We start from the raw sequence: 10034 nt of genomic DNA on the forward strand, positions 1-10034 counted from the left end.
CTATATATATATTTGAAGGCAGCTAGGTAGCAGGGTGGATGGAGCTCCAACTCTGAAGACCAGAGTTCAAATTCAGCCTCTGACACTTATTAGCTGTATGACCTTGGGCAAGTCACTTAACCCCAAATGCCCACCTGTGTGTGTATGTACATATGTATATGTATGTATGTGCGTCTATATACATGTATGTATATATATGCAATTCAATTTGTTTTGGTTCTGCCTTAATTTGCCTCCCAGTTTTTAAGTTTAACAACAGCTCCTGTGCAAGTTCAATAGTTCCAGCTCCCAAGTCCAGTGGCTGCAGATATCCCTGCAGCTTCATCTGACCGTGCAGCTCAGGGTATATCCCCACAAGTGCTGCAGAGAGCACCCCAGGGACCAAAGCCTCTAATGCCCAGGTTTCCTTCACATCTTCTTCAGCAGGGACCAGAACCGCCATGTGTGGAGTTTATTGTAGTCTGTCTGTAGCATCTCTTCTATGTGACTTAACAAATTTGTGCTCAAATATCATCTCTGAATTTTCTCTTGGAATGGGTAGAGCTTAGTAGCTTAGAATCATTCCAAATCACTTTTCATTCTCACTACTTTTTCTTCTACTAATGGTGTGTTAACTGGAAAATAGGACCCCATATGTCTCAGCATCTCCTCCATGGTCACATATGTGTGTTTGAGCTCTGACTGAATGTCATTTGGCACCATATAGTTTATGGCTTGCTGTGATCCGCCCTGCATAAGTGCTCCTCCTGAGGACAGGGCTGTGATTGTACTACTTGTAGCACCACTTGAAAGAATCTGAGTTAGTTTCGAGTGTGTAAGTTTCCACCTCTTCCTTAATACTCTGAAACGAATGGATAATGTACTGACTTGTTGCATATTGGAGGGACTGAATTGGAGTTGGGCCATGATAATACCTATCTGACTTTTTCAGGCTTAGTGCGATTGTTTTCGTGTTATTATTTTCTCTCATTTTCATATTCAATGGATTCCTGTAACTTCACCCTTTTGCCGAGTGGCTAGAAAAAGTCTGTAACACCAGAGTTCCCATCTGGGCTGCTGTTTTCATTGTTATGATTATTTGGTGTTTCATTTTTTTCCCAAGAACTGCTGCCAGGACCGTAGCACTATGATGGTAAAATCTCTTGATGATTGTGGCATTGCTATTCTCCTTTATGGATTTTGAAGAGTGGGAAGTAGAAACCCCATAGCCCTCATCTAATGATTTATCTTCCAAAGCTGTCAAATCTAGTAGTGGGTTTTTTCCACTCCTAGTGATACCATGGATTTTAAACCCTTTTCATCCATCCTGGCATATTCTGCAAAGAGATCTTTTGACTCTATGTTGAGCTGATCCCAACGAAAATAATGGGATTTCAAAAATGGTATCCAAAGCTCTTTTTCTGTTATGCGGACCATTTTCTGCACATTTAATTTTTACTGCTGTGTAAGTCCTGGATGTGAACTCAGTGACATCGGAAGTTAAGTTCCACCTCGGGCCACTGCAATCCTGGGTTTGGGGACAGGCGTCAGCCAGGAATGCCCACATGCTGCCTGCCATGCTTCAGGGCCATCTGTCGCATTCCCGATGGGATGATGGGCCCAGGATTCCTCGGCACTCAGCGCCTCCCTGCCGGCCAGGCCTTCACGGGGCTGAAACAAAGAGGCGCTTCTTGCGCTTCCCCCGCTCTCCTTCCCTGGCCCCTGTTTCCAGTGCAGACTGTAGTGAGACCCGAGGGGGCAGCCCCAGACGACTCCACTCCACGCGGCTTCTCAGGCCTTGACTTGCAGCAGGCCAGGCCCGGCCCTCGGCGGCAGCGTGACCTTGGGAAGGTGAGGGGGCAGCGGCAGCCTGTCAGGAAAAGCTGGCGCCCCCTTTGCCACGTAAACCACGAGGGGCCTCTTCCTCCGTTGTGGCTTGGCCCCGATGGCTTGGAGTTCTCTGCTCCATCTTCACCGAGGTTCTGGATCAAGCGCCATCCACCTTAACAATCCATCATTAATTCCACGTGAGACCCTGCCCAAAGCGAGCCGCCTTGTGCCCCTCTCCTGCGGATGTTGGCTGCCCGTCTTTTCTCTTCGTTCTGGCTAGATTTAGAATTCTCAATTCGTGATTTTAATTCTTAATATCTTCTCGCCCACTCTTGAGCTATGAATTCCTGTTTTATTTCATTGTAATGGACAGAACCCATTCTCTGATTTTTAACGGGTTGATCTCGTATTTTTATAATGTATCCATTTTTAAATTTTGTTTTATATGGTAAAAGATGTTGATCCAAACCTATTTTTAGTTAAACAGCTTTTCGGTTTTCCTGATAGTTTGTATTAAATAAGGACTCCAACCCCAGTAAGCTGTGATTTGGAGTTTATACAGTCCTAAAATGCTCCATGTATTTCTTATTGGTTTTATTTATTTAGTCGATTTTGCTGATCTATTATTTTTTAGCCTCAAGATAGTTTTGATATTAACTGACTTAGAGTATAATTTGAGATCTGGTAATGCTTGACTCTCTTCATACTTGAAATAACAGGTCCACCAAAGAAAATAATACAATATTTTATTGTGGTTATTGTTTGTTGGCTACAGAAAAAGCATTTGATTCCAATAGAAAAACTGCCTTCTCTTCCTACATAAATAGGACATTGGACTTGGAGTCAGGAAGACCTGTATTCCAATTTTGTCTTAAATACTTACTATGGGATCCTGGCAAGTCATCCTTCTGTGTCTCACTTTCCCTAACTGTAAAATGAGGAGCTTGAACTCAATGACTTCTGAGATTTTTTCCAGCTTTAAATCTATGATGCACTTCATCGATAGGCATTTATTAAGCATTTACTATGTGATGGGCACACTAAAATGATACACTATATTCTTTTATTATAATGGAGATAAATCTTGTTTCACAATCCTATGATTATTAATATCAAGTAATACATAAAGCAGGGAGATATGCTTGACTAAGGTATTCCCCATAATGGAAGAGAGCCAGCACACAGTCCAAATTTGAAAGGGATTTTTTTACAGATGATGAAGTACTGTTTGTAGATGATATGCTGATTGCATTAAGCCACAGAATATTGCAGAACTTCCTGGAAGAGACATGTAGCTAAAAGAATTTAACTTAACCACTCTAGAAAAAACAAGTAAATGAAGAATCTTTATCATTTAGACCATGATATAAATGATGTAAACAGTCTTATTTAAGACTTTTTTTTTAATCAACAAGTAACATAGTTAGTTAGATACTGCAAATAGACAATGAGTTGGGCTCAGAGTTAAATAGGAAGAGAATAGGCTGGATTGTTTTGGAGAGCTTCAAAGCTCCATTAAGGATTCCAAATTTTCCCCTAAAACAAAGGTCCATTTTCTTAAGACCAGTATTCTGCAGGTATTTTTGCATAAGTCATAGAAAGCTACAATATCCAGCAAGTTAAAAATGAGTATCACTTAAAGGGCACGACATGGTTCAACTCATTGCAAACAAGGAACCACGATGAACTAGAATAAATAATGTAATTAAAACATATGATGGAAAAAGAGTCTGGTTACATGGCATTTGGGGATGATGGCACAATGGGAAGCCACATGCTGTTATCCTTGAGAACCAAGAAAAAGTAAAGAAATAGGACGGTATATTGGGTGGAATCCCTGTGCCTTCATTCATCACTGATTGCAATACTTTCATACTTCAATGGACTGTCTTGCAAATTGATGTACACTCATCCAGTGGCCTTGTTTAGTCAGGTGGTTCCCTAGGTAAGTCTGTCATAGGGACAGCTTTTTTTTCTATATTGGTAAGATTTCCCATCTTTTGGGCAATATAGAGAAATGTGATCTATATGATTGCATAGTTAGGTTGATTAGAATTGAACTAATTTAACCAAGGACTAACCAAGGACTGAACCAAAGACTAAATAATCCAGAGATTATTTAGGATATTGTGAGAGGAACTAACTTTCCAAAATCCAAATCTCCTATGTCCATGGCATACCCATGATCTGCAGTCTAGTAACTGTTAAAAAGAGGAAATAAATTTAGCCTGGCATGATTTGTTCCTAATGAACCTATGCTATTACCTAGTGATCACCTCTTTTCAGCGCTCATACTCTCTCTCATTAATAATCCATCCGAAAGTTGACTCAGTAATCAGTGTCACCCTCTTTTCCTGGTGAACAGTAAGTGCTCAATAATTGCTTATTGGAGCATTCTTTATCTTTTTAAAAATTGAGTTGTTTGTCCATGTCCAGTCCTGGCTTCATGATTCCTCCTTCAGTGATCACCAACATTAGTTCAACAACCTTATCTCAAAGTTATTTCTCTTCTCTAGGATGTGGTTATTCTGCATTAAATGAACTCATTGAGAGCAGCTAGGTATTCTCATACTGTATCAAATATCCCATTTGCAGATTCCCTGTTGAACATCCCCTTTCCCCCAAATTTGAATACAATTCTCAGTGGTAGAGAATGGTGAAGCAAGATACAAATTAGGTAGTTCTGCCTTCTCCATTGTCTTACCAATCATCCGAAGCAAGAGTTCTCTCCTTACCTTAGTATCTATTTCATATAGTGCACAAAGTGCTGACTTCTAATATTGGAAGACCTGTGATCACTTTCTGTCTCTTAACACATCCTGGGTAAGTCACTTGACCTCTCACTGTTCTGGGCAACCCTCTAAGACTATAAATTACAGAAAAGGTGCTAACCTTTACTGGTGAAGGATTTTCTTCACCTCAGAGTTCTTCAGTTCTTCCTAACATTGAAATCACAGATCCTATTATTTATTAGGTATAAATACCACCTAACAGTGAAATCCCTAAAGATAAGAACAATTCTCCACAGGTATTTGTGAAGAAACCAAAATTGAAAATTTTTCATGAACTTAGCAGTGAACAAAATGAACATTTCAGAATATGAAGAACAAAAAAGTAGATTTTATATGAAATTGAATTGTTACAGGTAGCTTTTTAAGAGTGCAGGGGGTATTAAATTTAACTTGGTAGTTACAAAAGTGTTCCATTTGTGTCCCCTTTTGCACTTTGTTTTCTTCTTTGTACTTTTAAGATGTTTTATTGATGAGAAGCAACAAATTTAGAAGATGAGATAGATTCTGAGGGTAGACCTTTTCTAATAGCACCAGTCTGTTTTAATATAGAGGAGATGCAATATACTGGCCCTTTGGGGAGCATATTTCTGCCAATGCAAGGGAGCCGACAGGAAAAATACAATCTAGGAAACACGGTTTTTCTTCTTTTTTTGTTTCCTATTGGAAATTTTTCTCAGATGTGGAAAAGACTTGTTACTTCTTTCTGAGTCAGAAAGTTCTTGAAGTACATCTCTAGGGATGATTCATTCTTTTATGACTTTAATTGCGTTGGGGGAGAGTTGCAGTTCTTATAGAGAAGAAAGGATAGGGTGGTGGTGGCAAATTATTGTAGAGAGGTCTACTGTACCCTTTTCTGAGCAGAAAAAAAAAGGTCACTTTTCCAATAGATTGCCAAATAAAGCTCCTTGAACATGGCCGTGCTTAAGAAAGCCAAGAGAATGCTACTAACTGCTGGTATGGCCTGAGGTAAGTCAGTTAACCACTTGGAGTCAAAGGTTCCTTATCTGTGTAGCACACCCTTTGGAGCTATACCCCATGTACTTAAGGGCTGGATCCTAGTAGAATGGTTTCTGTGGTTAAGTTCAAGGATACCTGAGTACTATAGGTCCCCAGCCCCCACTAGTATGCTTTCCCTTAACAAACAGCCAACAGACCCAATTAACTCTTCGTAAAGACTTTTACTAAGATGGCATAATCAAAATAGTAGCTACAAAAAAAATCTATATACCCTTCCATAAACCAGGGGCATGCGTTACCAAAACGACACAGAGGAAGACAGTTCAAAGAGTACATACAGTGTTAGTGAAGCACACCTGTCAGATACAAGTATGGCAAAAGCCATTTATAACTCCTGGGACTTAAGGGTCTAGGATTCCTTTCTCTTTTCAGAGTCCTCAAACAGCTCTCCTTGAGTACAGCAGCTCTGCTGGGTGGTTACCCATCTGGGCCCTCCCCCTCGTTTAACTCTTAATTGCAGGGCCGTCTTTTGAATCCATAGCCAGCTATCTTCTCAGCTGCTTGTGGGGTCCTCAAATCTACTTCCTGTATCCAATGACTGCCTTTCTTTCTTTATGTCTGGAGCATGTGTCTGTTCTCTCAGTTATGCCTCAAATTTTCTCAAATTTATTAACTCTAAATCTCTTGCTTGGGGTGTCTTCCTTTTGGCAAGTGCAACTAGACACCATGGCCAGTGGGGCTGGGGATGAAAGAGGTGAGAAAAAGCCTTTCCTTTCCTCTACTACTTCTACATGTTCTCTTCTGAAAAATCTCTGCACTCCCTTAAATTAACAAACAGACCACTTTTACGGGTTACCCTGGGACATAGCCATTTTGTGTCCACCAGTGGAATTGTCCCTTCTGAATCACTCAGAGCAAAGTATTTACCACATAAAGGGATGAGGGCATGAATATATCTTTACAGTTAGTTTAAAACCTTGTTAACATTTCTTGAATGCGTTCTGTTTTTTTCTGGCCTGGCAATTCCCCTACTTCTATAGAATGAAGAGGTTAGGCTAGAGAGTCCTTAAGGTCCTTTCGAGGCATAAATTCTATGATACTATAAATCTAAGAAGATATGGAAATAAAGGCATATTGAACAGTCAGGTTGTTTTGGGGGAGAGAGAGAAGCATAAGAAGTTTGAAAGAAGGGAAAGTGATTCTGAATTGGAAGAATTAGGAAAAAGAATGAAATGAAAAAATCAATAACAAAGTTAGAATAAAAAAAGGTAAGAGAGAAATCCATACAAGGTACAATAATGACAATATTAATATTTTAAATAGAGAAAATTCTACATTTCAGCATCTTGTATCTCTGACTAAATGGTATACTTTTTTTTTTTTAAAAGAGCATTTTTATTTTTCCTAGTCTTTGGTTGAAGAAACAGTCTCATTACTTTCATTCTCACTGGCTGTCAGAGATGGCAGAGGTTCAAACAGACTAAGTTGAGGTAATGAGCCAGGAAGGGTAAATGGAAAACTTTCTATACTCTTGGGAACAAGTCATCAGTTTCATATCTTTTCTGAGTGCTGTATTCCCTTAAAAAGAAAATGTATGCAAGCTTGCCTTTTTAACTTGGTTTTTATTCAAGGAAACCTAAGCTGCACATTGGGGACTCATTCATCAATGTCTATAAAACACTTGTGCCCCAAATAGCTGTTAAGAAGTTAGTGCTCAATAAACCTACACAAATCATCAGCATTTCTATACCTTACCAACAAAACCCAGTAGGAAGAGTTAGAAAGAGAAATTCTGCTTAAAATAACTTGCAGACATTATAAAATGCTTGGGAGTTGACCTGCCAAGAAAAGCTCAGGACAATATGACCACAATTACAAAACTTTTCCTGCAAATAAAGATAGATCTAAACTATTGGAGAACTGTTCATTGCTCATGGGTAGACTGAGCCAATATAATAAAAATGACAATTTTACTTGTATTCATTTGTGTATTTAGTGCCATACCAGTCAAAGTACCAAAGAATTATTTTATAGAGCTAGAAAAACAACCCAATTCATTTGAAAAAAATAAAAAGCAAAGAATATCAAGGAAATCAATTTTAAAAAATGTTAAGGCAAGCAGCCTAGCAGTTCCAGATTTCACACTATATTACAAAGCAGTAATCCTCAAAAACAATCTAGTACTGATTAAGAAATAGAGTGGTGGATCAGTGGAAAACATTACGTACAAAATTGTTGTTCAGTGATATCCAACTCTCATGACCCTATTTGGGGTTTTCTTGATAAAGATACTGGAACTATTTGCCATTTCCTTTTCTAGCTCATTTTACAGAAGATGAAACTGAGGCAAGCAAAGTTAGAAGACTTACCCACAGTCACATAGTAAGTGTCTGAGTCCATATTTGAACTCAGGTCTTCCTGACTCAAGGTCTGATACTTGATAGATACACTGTGCCACCCACTGTCCCAAGTACAAAAACCATAGTAGTAAATGATTATATTTATCTAGTATTTGATAAATAAAAAATAAAATAAAAAAGATCAAATATTTGGGTGTAATAACTCACCATTTGACAAAAACTGCTGAGAAAACTGGAGTTTGGCAGAAATTAGGCATAGACCAACATCTCACACTGTATATATGATAAGGTCCAAGTGGATACATAAATTAGACATAAAGGGTGATTTCATATGCAAATTAGGTAATCATAGGAAAGTTTACCTTTCAGAGCTATCGATAAGGTCAGATTATGATCAAACAACAGACAGAAATAATCACAAAGACTAAAATGGATAATTTGATTACATGAAATTAAGAAGGTTTTGCACAAATAAAACAAATGCCCCTAAAATTAGAAGGAAGGCAGGAAATAGGAGGAAAATGTTTATGTAAGTTTCTCCAATAAAGACCTCAATTCTTAAATAGATATGGAACTGAATCAAATTTATAAAAATACAAGCCATTCTCTAATTGATAAATGGTCAAAAGGATATGAATGGGCAGTTTTTAGAAGAAGAAATTAAAGCTATCAATGGTCACATGAAACAATTTCCTATATTACTGTTGATTAGAAGAATGCAAATTAAAACGACTCTGAGGTACCACCTCACATGTATCAGATTGGCTAATGTGACAGAAAAGAAAAATGACAACTAGTAGAGGGGAGGTAGAAAAATAGGGACATTAATGCACTGTTGGTGGGGTTGTGAATTCATTCTGGAGTACAACTTGGAACTATGCCCAAAGAGCTAGAAAACTGTGCACACCCTTTAACTCAACCATACTACTAGGTCTGTATCTCAAAGAAATCAAAGGGAAAAGGACTTATATATACAAAACTATTGCAGCTTTTTTTTATGGTGGCAAAGAATTGGAAATCAAGGGAATGTTCATCAACTGGGAAATGACTAAGCAAGATGTGGTATATTATTGTGATTGAATTCTATTGTACTATAAGAAATGATAAACAGAATGGTGTCAGAAAAGCCTGGGAAGACTTGTATGAACTTTTGCAAAGTGAAGTGAGCAGAACCAGGAGAATATTGTACTCAATAACAGCAATATTGTAGCAATGATCAACAGTGAAATACTTAGCTATGCTGATCAATACAGTGATCCAAAGGACTAATAATGAAAAATGCATCCACCTCCAGAGAAAGATCTTAGGAACTCTGAGTGCAGATTGAAGCATACTTTTTTCACTTGATGTTTCTTGCTCTTTTTTCCAACATAGCAAATTTGGAAATATATTTTGCATGACTTTACATGTATGTTTGACATCACATTGCCTTCTCAATAATTGGGGCCTCCCAGTGTGGGATGGATGGAGACAACTCAGAAATCAAAATTAAAAAAAATTAATGTTAAGAACTTAGTGTCCAGTACCAGAAATGCCTATTAGAGTACCTGCTTGAATTTTACCTTAATCACTTGGATATTTTCTCTTGATTCTTTTTCAAAGTCTAGTGTGATTATTGGGCTAGTAATTCCAATCCTGCCCCCTCCCTTTTCCTTGATTTGCAAGTGAATACAAACTAATGTAGCCTACTCAGTCTAGTCTTTATATCCCATCTCACCATGTACCTGGCCCCATCTTGCCATATGCCGTGCTAATATTTATAGACTGCTACCTACCCTTTCTATTGCTTGTTCTGAGATAAGTAATCAGATAAATACTTCCCTTTCTGTCCTCTGGCTCAATTCACTTCAGTCACCAGGCTGGAAGCTTGCTTATGGCAAGGACCATCTTACTTTTGTATGTTTTGTTCTACCTTTTAGCATAGGACCTGACATGTAGTAAAGGTTTAATATTTGTTTTTCATTCATTCAAGATGGATTACAGAGAGCCACTTCTTCTAAACTCTGTAGATTTTTTTTATAGTACTGATTCTTTTTAGCTTGAGCATTTTTCTGGTGTTGGTTCAGAATGGCTCTGCCACATCATCCATTCATTAGTCAAACAAGCATTTACTTAT

The 10034-nt window shown here is 38.2% G+C and overlaps 1 pseudogene; it reads right to left on the bottom strand.

Moving 5' to 3' along the window:
• Positions 1-408: 408 nt before the first annotated feature.
• LOC138172239 (general transcription factor IIH subunit 1 pseudogene) lies at positions 409-1558 on the bottom strand (annotated as a pseudogene).
• Positions 1559-10034: the final 8476 nt, after the last annotated feature.

Source organism: Petaurus breviceps, unplaced genomic scaffold (assembly GCF_028583685.1).
Source record: "Petaurus breviceps papuanus isolate PSGF00001 unplaced genomic scaffold, PetGlider_PUasm1.0 128, whole genome shotgun sequence".
Classification (NCBI taxonomy): domain Eukaryota; kingdom Metazoa; phylum Chordata; class Mammalia; order Diprotodontia; family Petauridae; genus Petaurus; species Petaurus breviceps.